The sequence below is a fragment of the Dryobates pubescens genome, chromosome 10 (genome assembly GCF_014839835.1).
Source record: "Dryobates pubescens isolate bDryPub1 chromosome 10, bDryPub1.pri, whole genome shotgun sequence".
NCBI classification, from domain to species: Eukaryota; Metazoa; Chordata; class Aves; order Piciformes; family Picidae; genus Dryobates; species Dryobates pubescens.
In genome coordinates, this window is record NC_071621.1 from 34,008,099 (window position 1) to 34,028,269 (window position 20,171).

Here is a 20,171-nt window from a genome sequence, read left to right on the forward strand (position 1 = left end):
GCTGAAGCCTTTCCTTTGTCCTCTGTAGAAGACAAAATATTCCCTGCTTGGCTATTTTCACTTCGATCCTAGCATGATCACAAGGCTTTACTTCTTTACTCCACAAGGCAACCAGCACCAGAAGAAGAGGACACAGTCTCAAGCTGTGCCAGGGGAGGTTTAGGCTGGAGGTGAGGAGAAAGTTCTTCCCAGCAAGAGAGATTGGCCATTGGAATGTGCTGCCCAGGGAGGTGGTGGAGTCACCATCACTGGAGGTGTTTAGGAAGAGACTGGGTGGGGCTCTTGGTGCCATGGTTTAGTTGATTAGATGGTGTTGGGTGATAGGTTGGACTTGATGATCTCAAAGGTCTTTTCTGACCTGGTCTATTCTATTCTATTCTATTCTATTCTATTCTGCTCCATTCCATTCCATTCCATTCCATTCCATTCCATTCCATTCCATACGTTCTGGTAAGTAGCACATGCTAACCCAACAGAGCTTTCCAAAACTGGGGATCCCTCACAGAGAGTGAATGCCCTGACAGCTGCTGCTTCATACTTCATTTGAAGTTCCACACAACTATGCTCAGCCATGAAGAAGTTTCCATAAACCACAGAGGAAAACAACCCAAGTTAATCTCTGTAGGATAGTTCATTAAAATATGATACCTTATGCAAATCTGGTAGTGCTGCTCCCTTCAATATTGTCCATAAGGTTTTATTTAAAGTCTAGACATGCTCTACAGAGAATGTAAAACATGGTGTGTTCTGGCAAGGAGCATGTGCTAACCATCCAGATTACCTCCAGGGGGGCTCCAGCAGCCCTTCTCTGACGTACACAGAATTCATTATCGGTGCATGGGCTCTCTGCTTGGCTTTGGCTCTACCAGCTCACGCCATATGAAAGGAGATATGCCTTATGGGCATCAGACTTCTCAGCTCTGTTAATTAAACCCTACAGGCTGACTTATGTCAATATAAATTCTTTATATCCCCTTCTAAATGTGGTCAATTAATATTTGGCAGGAGAAGATTATTTTTTCTTTCCCTCCAAAGAGGGTCAATGAAAGCAACAATTTGAGCATTGCCCCCGAGAGTATCTGGGAAGAAAAGGACACTGCCATTACTGGCAGATTTCCACCATTCATCTGTATTAGCCATGTGCTGGCTTCTGTCAATAAGATTTTATTTTTATCCACTTTTTCCTTATGGATATTGGAATTCTTTGCAGCCTTTTAGGCCATTTGAAACCACACTTAGTGATCCCAGCTGCCCCATTCCTCCGTCCCCAAGGGAATTCAGTGTCAGCTTAGGCTTGTGAAGCAGAATAATGTGGTTTGTTGTAAGAGGGAAAACTTCTTGTGCAAACAGACATTAAAATACAGTCAGTGAAAACTGCATTCTTCCTGGGCACAGAGAGAGAGAGAGAAGATTATGTACCCAGTGCTGTAATAAATGCACTGCTTTCCAGAAAGGAGGCAAGAACCAAAGAGAGTTAAAATGCAAGAGCTGCAGGAGAAGTTGCTTCCATTCCATGTGAATTTGGAAGACTGTACTTTAAAAATAATTTCTCTTTCTCTTTCTTTTTTCTCTCTCTTTCTCATTCCCTTTCTCTCTTTCTCTTTCTCTTTCTCTTTCTCTTTCTCTTTCTTTCTCTTTTTCTCTCTTTCCCCTTTCCCCTTTCCCTTTCCCTTTCCTTTTCCCTTTCCCTTTCCCTTTCCCTTTCCCTTTCCCTTTCCCTTTCCCTTTCCCTTTCCCTTTCCCTTTCCCTTTCCCTTTCCCTTTCCCTTTCCCTTTCCCTTCCCCTTCCCCTTCCCCTTCCCCTTTCCCTTTCCCTTTCCCTTCCCCTTCCCCTTCCCCTTCCCCTTTCCCTTTCCCTTTCCCTTTCCCTTTCCCTTTCCCTTTCCCTTTCCCTTTCTCTATCTCTTTCCCTTTCCCGCTTCTCTCTCTTTTCCCAACATTTCAGTGAAACACTACTGTAGGAGTTGGAGCAAGCCACACAATCTGCCAAGGCCTGACATCCTCTATCTGTAAAAACCCTACCAAAATATCACAAAAGAGTCCTGTGGGCCTCAGCCTTTCAAGTTCCTGTGCAGCACCTTGGGGCTGTTGCCGAGCATTATGTACCTGCCTGCTGTTTCATGAATTTTGTGTTTCTGGAGTGGCAATGCTGATTTACCTGCATTCACTGAAATGCTAATCAAAGAAATACAGTCTCAGATGAAGATTTTCCATTTCTTTGAGTCTTCCCACTTAACAGAATGGGACAGCCCTCCAGGAGGACTCAGCAGGAGAAGAAACCTCACTAGTTTAAGGCTGAGCTCAATGAGGTTGCAAATGGCATTAAATGAGAAGTCTGCCCCATAATTGCAGGCAGCCCAAGTGTCCTGCTGAGTCCCCTGTCCTCTACTCTGTATATATATATATTAAAAAAAAAAAAGAGAGATGAAAAAAGGACCATCTTTTATTGACTTGGGAACAGTTTTGCTAGAGTTCACCACCTGCATCACATTAGCACTTTGGGATAAACTTCCCCTGACACTTATGATACCACTACAATTACAATGGCAGACTGATGACAGAATAGGGCCCTTGGCAATTCCCTTACTGCTATCACCAAATGGTACCACAGAGCAATGCTGTTAGCAGCTGTTTTGCTCCACATGAGGCATTTGCCATTTTGCTCTAATTTGTACAGTTTAACTCCTATAATGGGAGGCATTACAGTATTTCATTAGAACTATTCCTTAACCATTAATTCCTCAAGGAGCAGAACATTACCAAGCAGCTGTAGCAGCTAAGACCAAACAGTCCTGTTTATTGTTTGGTTATATCTTCATCCTGTAGGGACTAAATCCATAAGGATATCATTGAAGAAACCGGCCAAGCCATGACAGAACATGAATACAAGCAATTAGTAACTACAAAACAAACCTTTATCTTTAAATAAACACAAGCATGTTTATTTAAGTAAGCATCACTCAGACAAATGCCATTGGAACCTTCAACTAATTTTCTTCCAGAAAAGTATCCAAACACATGCTTTGGAAGCACTACTGGCTTGTATTAAAACATGTGCTGTTGCTATCCTGTATATAAACAGTATTTAGGCACATGCTCTCTATCTAGGGATATTTAGGCCTTTTTTTTTCCCTCCCTGCTCAGTACTTCAGGAAATGCACTGGAAAAAAAATAAAGGCAATGTTATTGATTATCAAATGGTGAATCACAGTATCACAGTCTCACAGTATCACTAAGGTTGGAAGAGACCTCAAAGATCATTGAGTCCACCCTGTCACCACACAACTCATGACTAGACCATGGCACCAAGGGCCACATCCAATCTCCTCCTGAACACCTCCAGGGATGGTGACTCCACCACCTCCCTGGGCAGCACATCCCAATGATGAATAACTCTCTTGATGAAGAACTTTCTCCTCAACTCCAGCCTAAACTTCCCATGGCGCAGCTTGAGACTGTGTCCTCTTGTTCTGGAGAATAGAATAGAATAGAATAGAATAGAATAGAATAGAATAGAATAGAATAGAATAGAATAGATTAGAATTGAACAGGTTGGAAAAGACCTTTGAGATCATCAAGTCCAACCTATCACCCAACACCATCTAATCAATTAAACCATGGCACCAAGCACCCCATCCAGTCTCTTCCTAAACACCTCCAGTGATGGTGACTCCACCACCACCCTGGGCAGCACATTCCAATGGCCAATCTCTCTTTCTGTGAAGAATTTCTTTCTAACATCCAGCCTAAACTTCCCCTGGTGCAGCCTAAGACAGTGTCCTCTTGTTGTGTCACAGGTTGCCTGGGAGAAGAGACCAACCCCCACCTGGCTACAACAGGTAGTTGTAGAGAGCAATGAGGTCTCCCCTAAGCCTCCTCTTCTCCAGACTGAACAATGCCAGCTCCCTCAGCCTCTCCTCACAGGGCTGTGCTCCAAACCTCTCCCCAGCTTTGTTGCCCTTCTCTGGACACCTTCCAGCAACTCAACATCTTTCCTAAACTGAGGGCCCCAGAACTGGACACAGGACTCAAGGTGTGGCCTAACCAGTGCTGAGTACAGGGGCAGAATGACTTCCCTGCTCCTGCTGGCCACACTGTTCCTGATGCAGGCCAGGATGCCATTGGCCTTCTTGGCCACCTGGATGCACTGCTAGCTCATGTTCAGCCTACTATCCACCAGTACCCCCAGGTCCCTCTCTGCCTGGCTGCTCTCCAGCCACTCTGACCCCAGCCTGTAGCCCTGCATGGGGTTGTTGTGGCCAATGTGTAAAACCTGGCACTTAGATGTGTTAAATCTCATGCCCTTGGACTCTGCCCATCTGTCCTTCACACACTGCTTATCAACCCTACGTTTGCCACAACATTGCTGCAGGCAGCACAGAGAGCTGTGTTTTGACACAAAGTCCTACCTTTTATGCATTAAATCTGAATCCCTATATCACACCAAAGGCAGCTGGTTCAGCTCTACAGAGGATTCAATAATTTTTAAGCAGCAGAAACCAGAATGGTGTTTTATATCTTTTCCTTCTCAAGGGCTTGCTTACACAGGCCTGTGCTTTAACACATCTGGTATCTATGCAGAAATCTTGAGCTTGCTTGAACTTGATTTCCAGAGCTTGATTTCAGGCTGTAGGGATATTGGCCTAATGCTCTGGAACAGTTCCAGTTTGCTGCATAAGGGTACAAGAATATGAAGAGTAACTGAGGCCCAGGTTCTGGGCAGAAACAGCAGTTAATGGTGCTGAGTTCACATAAAAATCAGTTCTGGAAATCATGCTTCTGTAAGGAATATATTTCACTATATCACCCAAACTCTGGAGCACTTGAAATGATACCAAGTCTCAGCTTCTATAGGTTTCCAAGATTTCTGTTTTCTTCTCAGTTTGCTAATCTGTAGCTTTAGCATCTGACAAGGTTTTTTTCCTTACTTATTCAGAGGGAAATCTAAGGGCATGAAACTGCATTTGCTTCCCAAACTCTCCTTGATGATGCTCTCCTATGAGCATCTCACTGTTTCATCCAGAAAAACAGAGCACTCTCTTGTGTCAACAGAACCAGTGATCCCAAGAGTGTAATGTGAGCTAAACAAACATGAAACCAAGACAAAGAGCAAAATACTTCTACAGAGAGAAAAAGAGTTATAAAGCCTTCTGAGCTAATTGTTTAGAGGTAGTAAGAAAGGTTAAGAGAGTACAACAGTTACAAATTCCTCCTTCCCAGTGGAAACAGCATTGCTTATCTGTGTTTACACTGCAGCACACATCAGCACAAAAACATGATCATCACTGCAAGAATCATGTACCATTTAGACAGGCTTCAACACTTAACAAATTGTGTGGCTGGGATATAAACTCACCAGGCTTAATGTGCAAATAAGCTTGATAGCTAAACGCTATCTTTATGTAGACGCCACAGTAAAGACCCTCATCTGCTGAAATCTGCAAGGATCTTTTTACTCTCCAACCAATCTCAACACAGAATTACCACCAGAGGTAAACAGACAGCTGGGCTTTTGCTGCTGGTGATGCTTCTCTGTCTCAAGCACAGCACCAATCCCACCACGGCCACCACTGTAGCACGGTGTCTAGAGGAATTCAGTTCCTAGACAAACAGCTGGCTTCAGTGTAAAAACAGAATATACACCATAGTGGGGTTTTAGCATACTTTTAATGCCATACTGATTTTCAGCATACTTTTAATTTTGTTTTTTTTTTCCCCCAAACTGCATCTCCTGAGACCTAGATCCTGACTTTGGATTGTTACAGAGGCTACAGATTTGCACAGACATCACTCGTGAGTGGAAATTGGATTCAAGAGTCTTGGGGCTCTAAGGATATTTTGATTGGGGACTCTGCCTGGAGCATCTTTGATTCAACAAATCTGGTTGGCATTTATGATGAGATTATGTTATTCTCCCAAACTTGCTTGATTACACTTCTGCCTTGGATCAGCTATGATAATATGTATTCCAGTGGGATCTCATTAGTTGCAATGGAGGAAATTATTGCTAAATTAACTGACTCAAAATATTAGTTCTGTATAGTCTGGCCAGCCTGAGACCAGCCTAGCAGTGGGGGGGAAGAAAGAGCCCTGGGTTTTTGGGTATACCCTCAGGTGAGGAGAAGGGAAGTGTTGGGAGGCTTTTTGGTGTGCTGTAGAGGACTCTGTATGCTTTGGGATTCTTTTGTCACTATGCTTGTAGCTCCTGTGACACACTTGCTGCTTTGCCATTTATACTTTCCATCACTTCTGCACTCCATTTGTGTGAGTGTCATTCTTTTGCCCCTTTCTTGGGGCAAGAGAGGATCTGCCTGGCCTCAAACCAGGACATTATCCAATATCAGTTCTTTACACATGATGATCTTGAAGGTCTCTTCCAACCTGGTTTATTCTATTCTATTCTATTCTAGTCTATTCTAGTCTAGTCTAGTCTAGTCTAGTCTAGTCTATATTACACGAGTCACTCCTGTAACTCTCCAGGCAAAAAGCATGTCAGGTAAAAAAAGGTATATGGCCAGAACTGGTTACAAATGTTGGCCACATTCTCAGAGCTATTACTTAGATCTCTTGTGAGCTAAGTTAACTAAATTGAGCTAAACTGTTGGTTTAACAAAGAAAATGCTTCTCTATACCACTGCTCCATAAAGATCCAGATCATTATTCCTTACTGCTAGGGGATTTCTTGTCCTGTATTTAAAGAATAGTGAGACAAATGGGAAATTAAATCTACATTTACCTTTTCTCAGGAGAGGGAAGGATTCTTACACACAACTGTTCCAGGTGCTGATAACACTGTTGGATTCTGCAAGCTGATTTGCACAACTATGATAAAGAGAAGCTGTTTACAGGAGTCCACCACACTCCAGAGTTTACATATGTAGGGGCAGGTTATTTAAACATTCATTCTCCCTCTCTTATTTCCCAGCAGCATGGATGTAGCCGAAGGCAATGCCTGCAGTCACACATTAAATTCCTTCTCTAGCACAACCAACTTTCAAACTCTTTTTGCCTGCAGAATAGAGCAACCATTTAATTGAGAACAGTGCATGGCCTGTGCCAAGTCCTAAATTATGCCAGGGAGTTGTTTAGGAAACTGTGAGCATAAAAATACCCCAGGCTTTATCCTGAGAATTAAACAGGGTAAACAATCACTTGCTTGTTTCTAAGCCTTTGCCCTGGTATTGTTTAATTTACTGTTATTGCTAACAGAAGTACATGCTGGTGATGCAAAGTATCTCAGAGTATATCAATTCTGAGCCACGCTCAAAGGAATTAGAATAAACCCCAATAAGTGTAATTCAGAAGCAGATAGGGCTGTGTTTGGAACAAGCACCAAAGGAGATATTTCCATTTAAGAACTAGAAATACCTATTTCTTTGCTACACATGTCAGTGTATTCTCACCTAGGGTTACTCCCTGCTTTGTGTTCTGCCTGCTATACTCAGTGGGGTGAATGGTTAGTATTTATAGATGTCCAGTATGAGTTACATTCATCTGGGTAGTTGTCCCACATGGATGAGAACCTGGTTGAAACAAGGCAGCCAGAACCAAGTGTGCACTTGCAGCACAGAAGGCAAATTGCATCTTGGGCTGCATCAAAAGAAGTGTGGCCAGCAGGTCAGGAGAGGTGGTTCTGCCACTCTGCTCTGGTGAGACCTCACCTGGAGGACTGTGTCCAGCTCAGGGGCCCTCAGCACAAGAGAGACAGAGAGCTGCTAGAGTGGGTCCAGAGGAGGGCCACAAAGATGATCGGAGGGCTGGAGCTCCTGTCCTATAAAGACAAGCTGAAAGAATTGGAGCTTTTCAGCCTGCAGAAGAGAAAGCTCTGGGGAGACCTTATAGCTACATTTCAATATCTGAAGGGGACCTACAGGAAGGCTGGGGAAGGGCTGTTTTGAAGGGCTGGTAGCAATTGGGTGAGGGGCAATGATTTTAAACTGGAGCAGGGTAGATTTATGCTGGATATAAGGAAGAAGTTCTTTATAATGAGAGTGGTAAAATACTGGAACAGATTGCTCAGGGGTGTAGTTGAGGCCCTGTCCTTGCAGACATTCAAGATCAGACTTGATGTGGCCCTGGGGAGCCTGATCTAGAATAGAATAGAATAGAATAGAATAGAATAGAATAGAATAGAATAGAATAGAATAGAATAGAATAGAATAGAATAGAATAGAATAGAATAGAATAGAATTAACCAGGTTGGAAAAGACCTCCAAGATCACCGAGTCCAACCTATCACCCAACACCATCTCATCAACTAAACCATGGCACCAAGTGCTTCATCCAGTCTCCTCTAAAACAACTCCAGTGATGGTGACTCCACCACCTCCCTGGGCAGCACATTCCAAGGGCCAACCACTCTTTCTGTGAAGAACGTCTTCCTAACATCCAGCCTAAACCTCCCCTGGCACAGCTTGAGACTGTGTTCTCTTGTTCTGGTTGCCTGGGAGAAGAGACCAACCCCCACCTGGCTACAACCTCCCTTCAGGTAGTTGGAGTTGTCCCCACTTGCTGCAAGGGGCTTGGACAAGATGACCTTTGAGGATCTCTTTCAACCCAATGCAGTCTGTGAATCTGTGAACACCCCCGCTGTTTACCCAGATTCCTCCTGGACCCTGTTCTCCCCTAGCAGCAGCCTTGCTTTGCGCTCCCTCCCTTTTCGCTCACAGAACTCTCCCAGACGCCAAGTGCTGTTTCTAGCTGCAGCCATCCATGTGAATTCAGAGTTGCTTTTTGGGAGCAGAAAAGATCTAGTCTTGGCTTTTTGACATTTTTTCCACTATGTCCTTGCTGCAGCACTGGCAGTGTGATCCACACTCCAGTCTGACTTCAGCCAGTGCAGTTCTTCATTCAGATGATGTAGCTACAGACCCTGACTTCTCTGGATATGGCTTCTGTGAAAAAGAGAGAGTTCACCCTAGAGTTAGAGGAAGGGAATTCCTTGTTCACTGGGGATTCTCCAGATATAACTGGACAGGGCACTAGAAAGCCTCACACAGGATCCCCTTCCCACAAAAGGTTGGACCAGATGGTCCTCTGGAGGTCCCTTCCAGCATGGGCTGGCTCTGGTGGTGTTGAAGGATGGAAAGTCAAGCGCCTGTGCCTGCTCTTGGGACTTCATTGTTTTTCTTGCCGCCTCTTAGGTGTTTTTTCTGGGCTACTGTTCTGCAGGGAATTTTCCACACAAGATTTTCACTTTGCACATTAAAATGAAAGGCAAACTTTCTGTCTCAACAGTGGCAGTGAAAGGTTTGTGAACACAGCTTCCTTACATGCCTCACAATTACGGAAGCACCAGAACAACTCCAAATTCAGATTCATGTTTTTTTCAACCTCCTCCCTTTGAGGCTTCTATGGAAACTTTTGAAGTAATCAACAACATTTGAGTAACTGATTTTACCAGTATATGGTAGTTATTTAGAACTCAACTCTGCCATTCTCACTCTGAGAATGTGGGCTATTGCCTTACATTCACAGAATCATAGAATGCTCTGGTTTGGAAGGGACCATCCAGTCCAACCCCCCTGCTTCCTGCAGAGACATCCCCAACTGGATCAAGTGGCCCTGTTGAGCCCACTTTGAATATCTCCAGGGATGGGGCCCCTGGGAAACCTGTTCCAGTGTTCCACCACGCTCATGGTAAAGAACTTGCTCCTAACATCCAGGCTAAATCTGTTCTTCTCTAGTTTGAAGCCATTGTCCCTTGTCCTGTCACCACAGGCCTTTGTAAACAGTCTCTCTCCAACCTTCTTGTAGTCCCCCTTTGGGTACTGGAAGGCTGCTGTTAGGTCTCCCCAGAGCCTCCTCTTTTCCAGGCTCTGTCACTGCCCTATGACAGACAGGGTTCTTCCTTGTTCAGTACATTAGTTAAAAGAAATGAAAAACAAATCATCATAAAATATTACATGCAGGGCTGTAGCCACTAGATGGGAGGCAAGAGCTGGGTAGGAACTGGGAATGTGAATGCCAGGGGATGCACTTGGGGAGCTCTCATCAGCTGCCACCACCAGCTGTGACTTGCCACCCTGGAGCTGCACACTAGCACATCTGAGCCCGCTTTCAGAAGTGCACACCAGCAGGTTATCCACTGAACTGGAAACCTTTTCTGTGCACTGGCAGTGGTGGTGAATTGGGAGTGGGATATGTTAAAAATAAGTGGGATAATTCTCTGCCTTCTAATGGCTTTGCTGTGGGAAACTCCCTGCTTTTGTCTGTACCTGATGGAAAGGAGCATCATTCATAGTATCTCATTTACATGGAGTCTATTAAAAATACAGCTGCCAAAGACTTTTTTTTTTGTTGAGGCAGGAGTGGTATTAGTCTGTGTGTTAAGAGTGTGGAATTGAAGTCCTTACAATGGCACAGACTTAATGCACAGTTTTAGGCAAGGTGAATTTTCCTTCTATATTTCAGTTCTTCTTTGGCTGCTCTTTTTTATGCTACTTAAGCAGAATATAATGGAACTTCCTTTCTTCTCCAGTGGAGATTAATACTGTAAGGCTGTGCCATCATAATACTCTGCAATATAGAAATGTCTTTGAGCAATCTGTAGATACATTTTTAACACAAAAAAGTGTGAAGCTTTTTGCAGTTTTGAGTGTCTCCTTTATCCAGAACAACAGAAATCTGGACCAGCCTGTTGTCTAAAACTGTAACAGCTGACCATAGCAAAAAGATAAAGAAATGGAATAACTGGAATGGAATGGAATGGAATGGAATGGAATGGAATGGAATAGAATAGAATAGAATAGAATAGAATAGAATAGAATAGAATAGAATAGAATAGAATAGAATAGAATAGAATTAACCAGGCTGGAAGAGCTCTTTGAGATCATCGAGTCCAACCTATCACCCAGCACCATCTAATCATTTAAACCATGGCACCAAGCACCCCATCCAGTCTCTTCCTAAACACCTCCAGTGATGGTGACTAAACCAAAACACTTAGAAAAGGTTGAGTAACCAGTGGACAGCTAATTCAGATTTGCATTTTGGGATGTACCTGGCACTTGGACATGTTGAATGCCATCATGATGGGCAGAGTCCAGTAGGATGGCATTTAACAAGTCCAAGTGCTGGGTGCTGCACTTTGGCCACAACAACCCCATGCAGTACTACAGGTTGGGGTCAGAGTGTCTGGAGAGCAGCCAGGCAGAAAGGGACCTGGAGTTACCGATTGGCAGCTGGCTGAACATGAGCCAGCAGTGTGCCCAGGTGGCCAAGAAGGCCAATGGCATCCTGGCCTGCATCAGGAATAGTGTGGCCAGCAGGAGCAGGGAAGTCATTGTGCCCCTGGACTCAGCACTGGTGAGGCCACACCTTGAGTCCTGTGTCCAGTTCTGGGCCCCTCAGTTTAAGAAGGACATCGAGACTCTTCAACGTTGCTTCGTAAGCATGCTACCAGCCTCTGCAGTAGGGAGGGAAGCCTGCAACCAGGAAATGTGCAAAGGAGAGTCCCTTGCTGAAGCTACAGCCAGCCAGCGCTGTATTGACAGCCCCACCAGCTCGGAAGAGAGCCTGCCACTTAGCCCCAAGGGTAAGCCTTTAGCCGAGAGGGGGAGGACTCACCTGAATCCCAGCAGTCCAAGTGTGTGCCACAGCCTTAAGCAGCAGACGACAAGCCACAACCATGCATGTTAAAGCAGGAACAGTGCCCAGTCAGAGAACCATAGAATCAATAAGGTAGGAAAAGACCTCAAAGATCATCAAGTCCAACCTATCACCCAACACTTCATGACTAACTAAACCATGGCTTCAAGTGCCACGTCCAATCACTTTATGAACACCTCCAGGGACAGTGACTCCACCACCTCCCTGGGCAGCACATTCCAATGGCTAACATCTCTCTCAGTGAAGAACTTTCTCCTCACCTCCAGCCTAAACTTCCCCTGGCACAGCTTGAGACTGTGTCCTCTTGTTCTGGTGCTGGTTGTCTGGGAGAAGAGAATAACCCCCACCTGGCTGCAACCTCTCTTCAGGTAGTTGTAGACAGCAAGAAGGTCTTCCCTGAGCCTCCTCTTCTCCAGGCTAAGCAACCCCAGCTCCCTCAGCCTCTCCTCCCAGGGCTGTGCTCCAGACCTCTCCCCAGCCTCATTGCCCTTCTCTGGACATCTCAACATCTTTCCTAAACTGAGGGGCCCAGAACTGGACACAGGACTCAAGGTGTGGCCTAACCAGTGCTGAGTACAGGGGTACAGAACAGACACCATTTCCCGCCCTGCATGCTGGCTCCTGCCTGTAGAACAGAATGGAATAGAATGGAACAGGATAAGATAGGGTAGGATAGAATGGAATTAACCAGGTTGGAAAAGACCTTTGAGATCATCAAGTCCAACCTATCATCCAACACCATCTAATCAACTAAACCATGGCACCAAGTGCCCCATCCAGTCTCTTCTTAAACACTTCCAGTGATGGTGACTCCACCACCTCCCTGGGCAGCACATTCCAATGGCAAATCACTCTTTCTCTGAAGAATTTCTTCCTAATATCCAGCCTATCTGCTTAAGGATGGATTCATGTTCAGCTCCCTTCTTGAGCTGTGCTGATTATTTTACTTAGCTCTGAAGTTCTGACAATAGAATGGAAACCTGATTCATACAGTGCTGATACAGAGTTCCAGTCCTGTATGTAGCATAAAAAGAAACGACACTATCTTCATCCCTCTCTTGGTTTTACTAATCCTTTTCATTATTCCTTCCTCTTCTTTATTTGGGTTAGGGCTTGAGATAAGCTTGATGTCAGAAACCACATAACAAACAAAAAAGCAAAGTTATACAAAGGTGAAACTGCAAAGAAGGCATTGAGACAAGAAAGAACTGCTTCTTGGTGGAAGCCATTGATGGTTCCAGTAAGGTCTCCCCCTCTGTTGGTTTGCATTAAAGGATCACCTACTCTCTGAAAAAAAAAGTGTATGTCTTTGGAAATCTACCATTTTACATTACCAGGTCGTGTTCTAAATAGCAGAATTCTGGTGGAGATTGCTATTTGTTAGGAAGGAGCAATCATGGCTTCAGATTTTGAAAGGTGATAACCTGGTGTAAGTGTGCCAGTCCTCATTTGTGGGTGGGCTCCATGCCCTGTTACATAACCACTTGGACTGCGTCTATACCAGCAAGCACATTAGATGTTGGTTACAACCACTGCTCTGTGATCATCTGCATTAAATTCTGATTAAAAACCTGGCATCATTCTGAGCTGAGCTGAGCTGAGCTTGCACTTTCTCAGGCACAGCTTGCATGTGGACTGTTCCCAACAAGGAGATTGGATGTGATTGTCCCATTCTGGAGGGTCATGGACTTTAGCCATATGAGCTGTGTTTGGCAAGTTCTGCTAGTTCTTCTTACTTCATGCTCAGGAAAACAAGAAAGACTCTGCCCTGTTTTGGGCACTAGTCCAAGTTTGTTCACTGATACAGATTTTGTTCTACTGGTATAGATGCACTGAAAAAAGGGTCAGCAAGCAGGTGCTTCTCAGAGGAGCCAAGAGGTTGCAAAGTCTCCTTTGTCTGTAGCTGGAACAAGAGCAGAGCGTCTGCTAGGTGGATAGAGAAGGAAAGAGATGCTGTGTAAAGAAATGTTATAAATCATTACTGGGAGTTACAGGTTAACCATCTCTGATGCAGCTAATGGACACAGAAATGGAGATCAGAATCTCCTGAGCACAGTTATCCCTGACACTCCCAGTAAAAGGGTCTGTAATGATTTTTTTCAGTCATAGTTTGCTCAATAGCACCACACTCAGTAATAACCACTGGGGAAAATAGGACATAGTTCTTTTGACCTTCACCTGTTCAAACAAATTAGGATACTATGAAAATAAAACTCTCAGCTGCTGACATTTACCAGCTTCTGGTTCTGGTAGCACAGCAGTGGGAGGCTTTAAGGAAGGTATGGATGTGATTCCTGCTCAGTTCACCCAATCTGGGTCAACTCTCCCTGTGTGCACGGTAGGACTGTAATTATTAGCAGTTCAACAGCATTTCACAAATTAAATTGTTATGTAAATTGTTCTCCTATTCAGCAGAGCACTTTTGCTCTTAAAGGTTAGTCCAGACCAAGGAAGCAGCCAGAGGCTCCTTGAAGAACGGCTATCACTTCTGAGGAATGGAGGGGAGAAAAACAAATGAGCCAGGTCCATTTATATGTTTGTGTTCTAGGTATGCAGGACTTGGTCACATTTTGGGCAGAAGTAAGATTTCACTAATTAAAGGTGTTTATGTAGGAAAGAAGAGGCAGAAGCAGAAGAGACCAAGCATTGCTGGGCTACGAAATGATCCTAGGCAAATCCTTCCTTCACCCTATAATAAGAATAATTTAAGAACCTGGAGGGAGAGAAGAGGGAGATCTTCATGCCTAGTCAAAGTTACAGGCTTTCAATGATATTTAGTCCTGTAAAACTCTGTACTGAGGACACAGAAGGCTTTTCAGTGTGGGTTAATGCTGTTGTGTTTGCAGGACAGTGGATCATGTAACCAAAGTGGCTACCTTAAGATATCACAGGTATGCAGAGGACAGCAGTTCCTCTGAGACATCTCCATATACTGATAATCAAGCTCTAACCTCTACAGCATTAGTGGAGGTTGGAGCTCCTGCATCAGTCCCTTTTGGGAATGCAGACACATCTGTCTGAATTTGAGCAGCAGCAGAGAACAGCAATGAACAGCAAGGTTCTAGTGGTGAGCTTAGGGATGCTAACCCTTACTGTTAACAAAAGACTGCACCTAAGCAATCATTCAAATACCTGGAGTGGAGACAGGAATAGACTGCACATGTCAGGGGACTGAACTTTGGAACCCCAGGTGTGGTGAAGGTACCATGTGACCAGAATTATGCCCCAAATACTGTAAAACTTGTCCCAACATGTTTGGCCACATTCTCCCTTCTGCCTTCCTTTCTGCCCACTGGCCAAATCCAGCCTCGAGAAACCTACAAGCATTACCCCAACTTGTCAACAAGTCACTCGCTCTTTGGAAGCTCTTTGTGCTTAAGCCTTCGCTATTAAGCTCCGTAGCTATTGCTTCGATGGGGGAAGTTCAGGCTGGATGTTAGGAAGAAGTTCTTCATAGAAAGAGAGATTTGCCATTGGAATGTGCTGCCCAGGGAGGTGGTGGAGTCACCATCACTGGAGGTGTTTTGGAAGAGACTGGATGGGGTGCTTGGTGCCATGGTTTAGTTGATTAGATAGTGTTGGATGATAGGTTGGACTCGATGATCTCAAAGGTCTTTTCCAACCTGGTTAATTCTGTTCTGTTCTGTTCTATTCTATTCTATTCTATTCTATTCTATTCTGTATCATGGGACTTCATGGCATGCTGTGCTGGAGAGGTTGGTCATTGTAGAGTCCTTTCCAACCTGGTTTATTCCATTCTATTCTATTCTATTCTATTCTATTCTATTCTATTCTATTCTATTCTATTCTATTCTATTCTATTCTATTCTATTCTATTCTATTCTATTCTATTCCATCCCATCCCATCCCATCCCATCCCATCCCATCCCATCCCATCCCATCCCATCCTATCCTATCCTATCCTATCCTATCCTATCCTATCCTATCCTACCCTATCCTATCCTACCCTATCCTACCCTATCCAATGGGCAGGAGCCTGCGTGCAGGGTGGGAAATAGTGTCTGTTCTTGATCACACCCAGCCACAGTGCAGCGGTCCAGCAGGACTATTGCTGGCTCACAACTTGTATATATTATGCAGGCACAAACAAGGCCATCAATTATTTTATGAATTGCTTACACTGGGTCTGCCTATAAAGACAGAGCATGAGATATTGATTTTTACCCTGTTTAATAGGATGGCTTCTGTGGACGGAAGGACAGCTTCTGTCTAAATGCTTCCTGCATACGAGTGGCTGACCTGAATTTCTAAGGTAAATGCCAAATGGTACACTTTCTAGTTTTCATAGACTGTTACCTAAAGCTAAGAGCAGCTGAAAAAGGGCTGGATTATCATGTTCACTGAACAAACCACTACTACTGCAGGTACTTGTACATGCAGATTATCTGTAAACTTCCCAATTCTAAACTGATCCTGGGAGAATCCTACGGATGCATTTATTCCAGCACTCAGTTTTCTGATGATCACAGATTCCCTAACAGCTAGTACTTTCTGGCTCTTTCCAGGATAGCCTTCTTCTTTTTAATTTGATTTAATTGTTCCTCAGAATTAAATGGAGATTATCTATGCAGCTATTTTTTAGTTCCTATAACCAACATTTCCTGCAGCTCGAAAAACTGTTTTCAGCATCATCTTTATAAGCACTAACATACTATGGTTTTATGGTGTCCTGCAACTACTTTTACTTCAGGAAGCTCAATAATCCTCCTCTTCACGCTCCTTTTTTAACACTGCTTCACAGGAATACAAAGGCCATGAAAGCCTTGCAGCTGCTGGAGGAAGAATCCCCCCAGGGTGTATGAAAGGAGTCCCCATGGCGCATGCTGCCGTGTGGATGTTCAGTCGCTCTGAGCTGTAGTTCTCTGGAGGCTTTTCATAAATTAGAGCAGACACTAGGAGTAATGCTTTATGCCATAGGCTGCACTAGCTCCCAAAGCTGATGTGAATCAAAGCAGAGAGAGGCTGGGTTGCAGCTACCTTGTATGTCTCTGCTGGTGAGCCACATATTTCTGTGATATCACAGCTTTGGGCACTGAAAGAGACCTGCAGTGATGCATTTGTTGTATCTAGCTATGGAAACTACGAGTGGTAGAATTCCCTTTTAAAACAGGAGGGATTTGCCTTACATCACCACAACTCTTTTCCCTTCTTCTGTCATCTAGTTTCAGTTGTTGTGGGTATACTAAGTGCTCTGGAAACATTGCATGAGGACACATGGGCTGTTTGAAGGTGCAAAGCCTGGTGGAATAGTGTTGGAGGAACTGTGGAAATGGAGAGAGCCAGACTTTGTGCGTACTTATCCACAGTGAAGAGGACTGCTGTTCCCTCACTGTGCCTGGGCACAGTCTGAATACTTAGTACAAGACACAACTGACCATAAACTGGACATAGATGTTAAGACCTGAAGTGTGATCTGGTTATGTGCAGAACCTTAGACATCTAGCTCATTTCACAGGCTTAAAGGTAGGCTCTTGCAGATGCTTAGAGAAAACAGAGCGTTGCATTGCTAGAACACCCTTAGAATTCAGACTGTAGCTCTGGTGAGGGTAACAGGATAATGTGGAATACTGTGGTAAATCTGAAACACTGCTCAAAATTCATAGAATACATAGAATACATAGAATACATAGAATAAACCAGGTTGGAAGAGACCTTCAAGATCATCGCGTCCAACCCATCAACCAATCCAACACCGCCCAAACAACTAACCCACGGCACCAAGCACCCCATCATAGAAGCAATAAGAATCATAGAAGCAATAAGGTTGGAAAAGACCTCAAAGATCATCAAGTCCAACCTATCACCCATCACCTCATGACTACTAAACCATGGCTTCAAGTGCCATGTCCAATCCCTTCTTGAACACCTCCAGGGATGGTGACTCCATCACCTCCCTGGGGAGCACATTCCAATGGCTAACAAATCTCTCTGTGAAGAATTTTCTCCTCACCTCCAGCCTAAACTTCCCCTGGTGCAGTTTGAGATTGTGTCCTCTTGTTCTGGTGCTGGTTGCCTGGGAGAAGAGACCAACCCCCACCTGGCTACAACCTCCCTTTAGGTAGTTGTAGAGAGCAATAAGGTCTCCCCTGAGCCTCCTCTTCTCCAGGCTAAACAATCCCAGCTCCCTCAGCCTCTCCGCATGGGACTTGTGCTCAAGGCCTCTCCCCAGCCTCGTTGCCCTTCTCTGGATTCATTGAAGAGTCTCAATATCCTTCTTAAACTGAGGGGCTTACCACATGATCTCCTTTAGTGCAACTTGGTAGGTTTGTCATGCACTGAATCTGTTCCTATTTAAATAGTTAAGATAAATGACAGAAGAACTGACAAAGATCCACAAGTATCTGCACATTTGCAGTATCTTCCCAAGTGACCTACTTACTGAAGGGATGCTGTACTTTGACTCTGTACTGAAAGTCGTCACTGGCAGCCCACCAATTTACACAGTAGAAGTGAACCTTGATGTTGGCAAGATTGGAGTGGTAAGTCCCAGTATACACAGATCTGTATGCAAATACAGACCTTCCATTTTCATTAAGTGACAGAAAAAGTTTTTTACTTTAGCCACATGATTATGATTCACGCTAGAAAAAATCCTCTTGGCTTTCTCCAATGTTTTTCGTTCTTGAACTGTGCTGATAATTTCTACTTGAAAGTATGAACTACCACCAACACTTTTGACAGCTGCAGCATCTTCTGTAATCATATTTATTCTTCATCAAAACTTAGAGAGAGTCAACACACACACCAGGCTTTTAACGTTTTGTTACTCAACAGCAATCTTTCACAGATTCCAGTGGGCACCACGTAACATTCCTGTGCTCATCACAGCTGTAGCAATCAAACTTGCCATCGGCAATTTTTGGAGACCGAAGCATATCTGTTGAGCACAATGGTCCTTTCATGGTCTGTGTTCTTAACTGGTGACATTGACAGCAAGACCACTGTCTTCAGCCACACACCTCATGAACAGCCCTGAGCACAAGCTGGCAGCCACCTAGCTGGAAAGCAGCTTGATAAAAAATGTCCTGGGGGTCACAGAGAGAGTGATTGCCCACTGGAATGGGCTGCCTGAGGAGGTGGTGGGGTCGCCATCACTGGGGGTGTTCAGGGTGAGGCTTGACAGGATGCTTGGTTGCATGGTTTAGTTGATTGGGTAGTGTTGGATGATAGGTTGGACACGATGATCTCAAAGGTCTCTTCCAACCTGGTTTATTCTATAATTCTATAATTCTAATTCTATAATTCTATAATGGACATCAAGTTGAATGTAAGCCAGCAATGGGCCCATGCTGCAAACAAATAGTATTCTGGTCTGCATTTGACAAAAGTATTGGCACCATTGGCAGGTTAAGCAACCCTTTCTGTCTGCCCAGCACTGGTGTGCCCACCTGGAGTACTGCATCCAGTTCTGGGCTCCCAAGCACAAGACAGACATGGACACAGTCTCAGGCTGCACCAGGGGAGGTTTAGGTTGGATGTGAGGAAGAAGTTCTATACAGAGAGAGTGATTGCCCATTGGAATGGGCTGCCCGGGGAGGTGGTGGAGTCACCATCATTGGAGGTGTTCAGGAGGAGACTTGATGGGGTGCATGGTGCCATGGGTTAGTTGTTTAGGTGGTGTTGGATTGGTTGAGGGGTTGGACGTGATGATCTTGAAGGTCTCTTGCAACCTGGTTGATGATGATGATGATGATGATTATTATTAATATTATTATTATACTGGAGAGAGTGCAACGAAGGGCCAGAAGGATGATTAAAGGACTGGAGCATCACTCCTATGAGAAAAGGTTTACACTTGGGTCTGTTCAACCTGGAAGCCTGGAGAAGAGAAGCTCAGGGAGGATCCTGTCAAAGTATGTAATACCTCAATTAGGATATTGAGACACTTGAACGTGTCCAGAGAAGGGCAACAAAGCTGGGGAGGGGTTTGGAGCACAGCCCTGTGAGGAGAGGCTGAGGGAGCTGGGGTTGTTTAGCCTGGAGAAGAGGAGGCTCAGGGGAGGGCCTCATTGCTCTCTACAACTACCTGAAAGGAGGTTGTAGCTAGGTGGGGGGTGGTCTCTTCTCCCAGGCAACCAGTACCAGAACAACAGGACAGTCTGAAGCTGTGCAAGGGGAAGTTTAGTCTGAAGATGAGTAGAAAATTGTTCCCAGAAAGAGTAATTTGCCATTGGAATGTGCTGCCCAGGGAGGTGGTGGAGTCCCCATTCCTGGAGGTGTTCAAGAGGGGATTGGACTTGGCACTTGAAGCCATGGTTCAGTTAGTCCTGAGGTGTTGGGTGATAGGTTGGACTCGATGATCTCTGAGGTCTTTTCCAACCTTACTGATGCTATGATTCTGTGATTCCATGAATATAAACAAAACACACAGACACTGCCTAAGGGCTTGACACAAAAGTTGTAATTAATGAGTCGGTTCCTTAAATCAATAACCTGCAGTCACGAACTGCCTATGCAAACCCTTTTTGAAAACATACATTTGACAATTGAAAATGAATGGTATCCCCCTTGGAATGTCTTCAGTGTAGCTGAGTGAATTA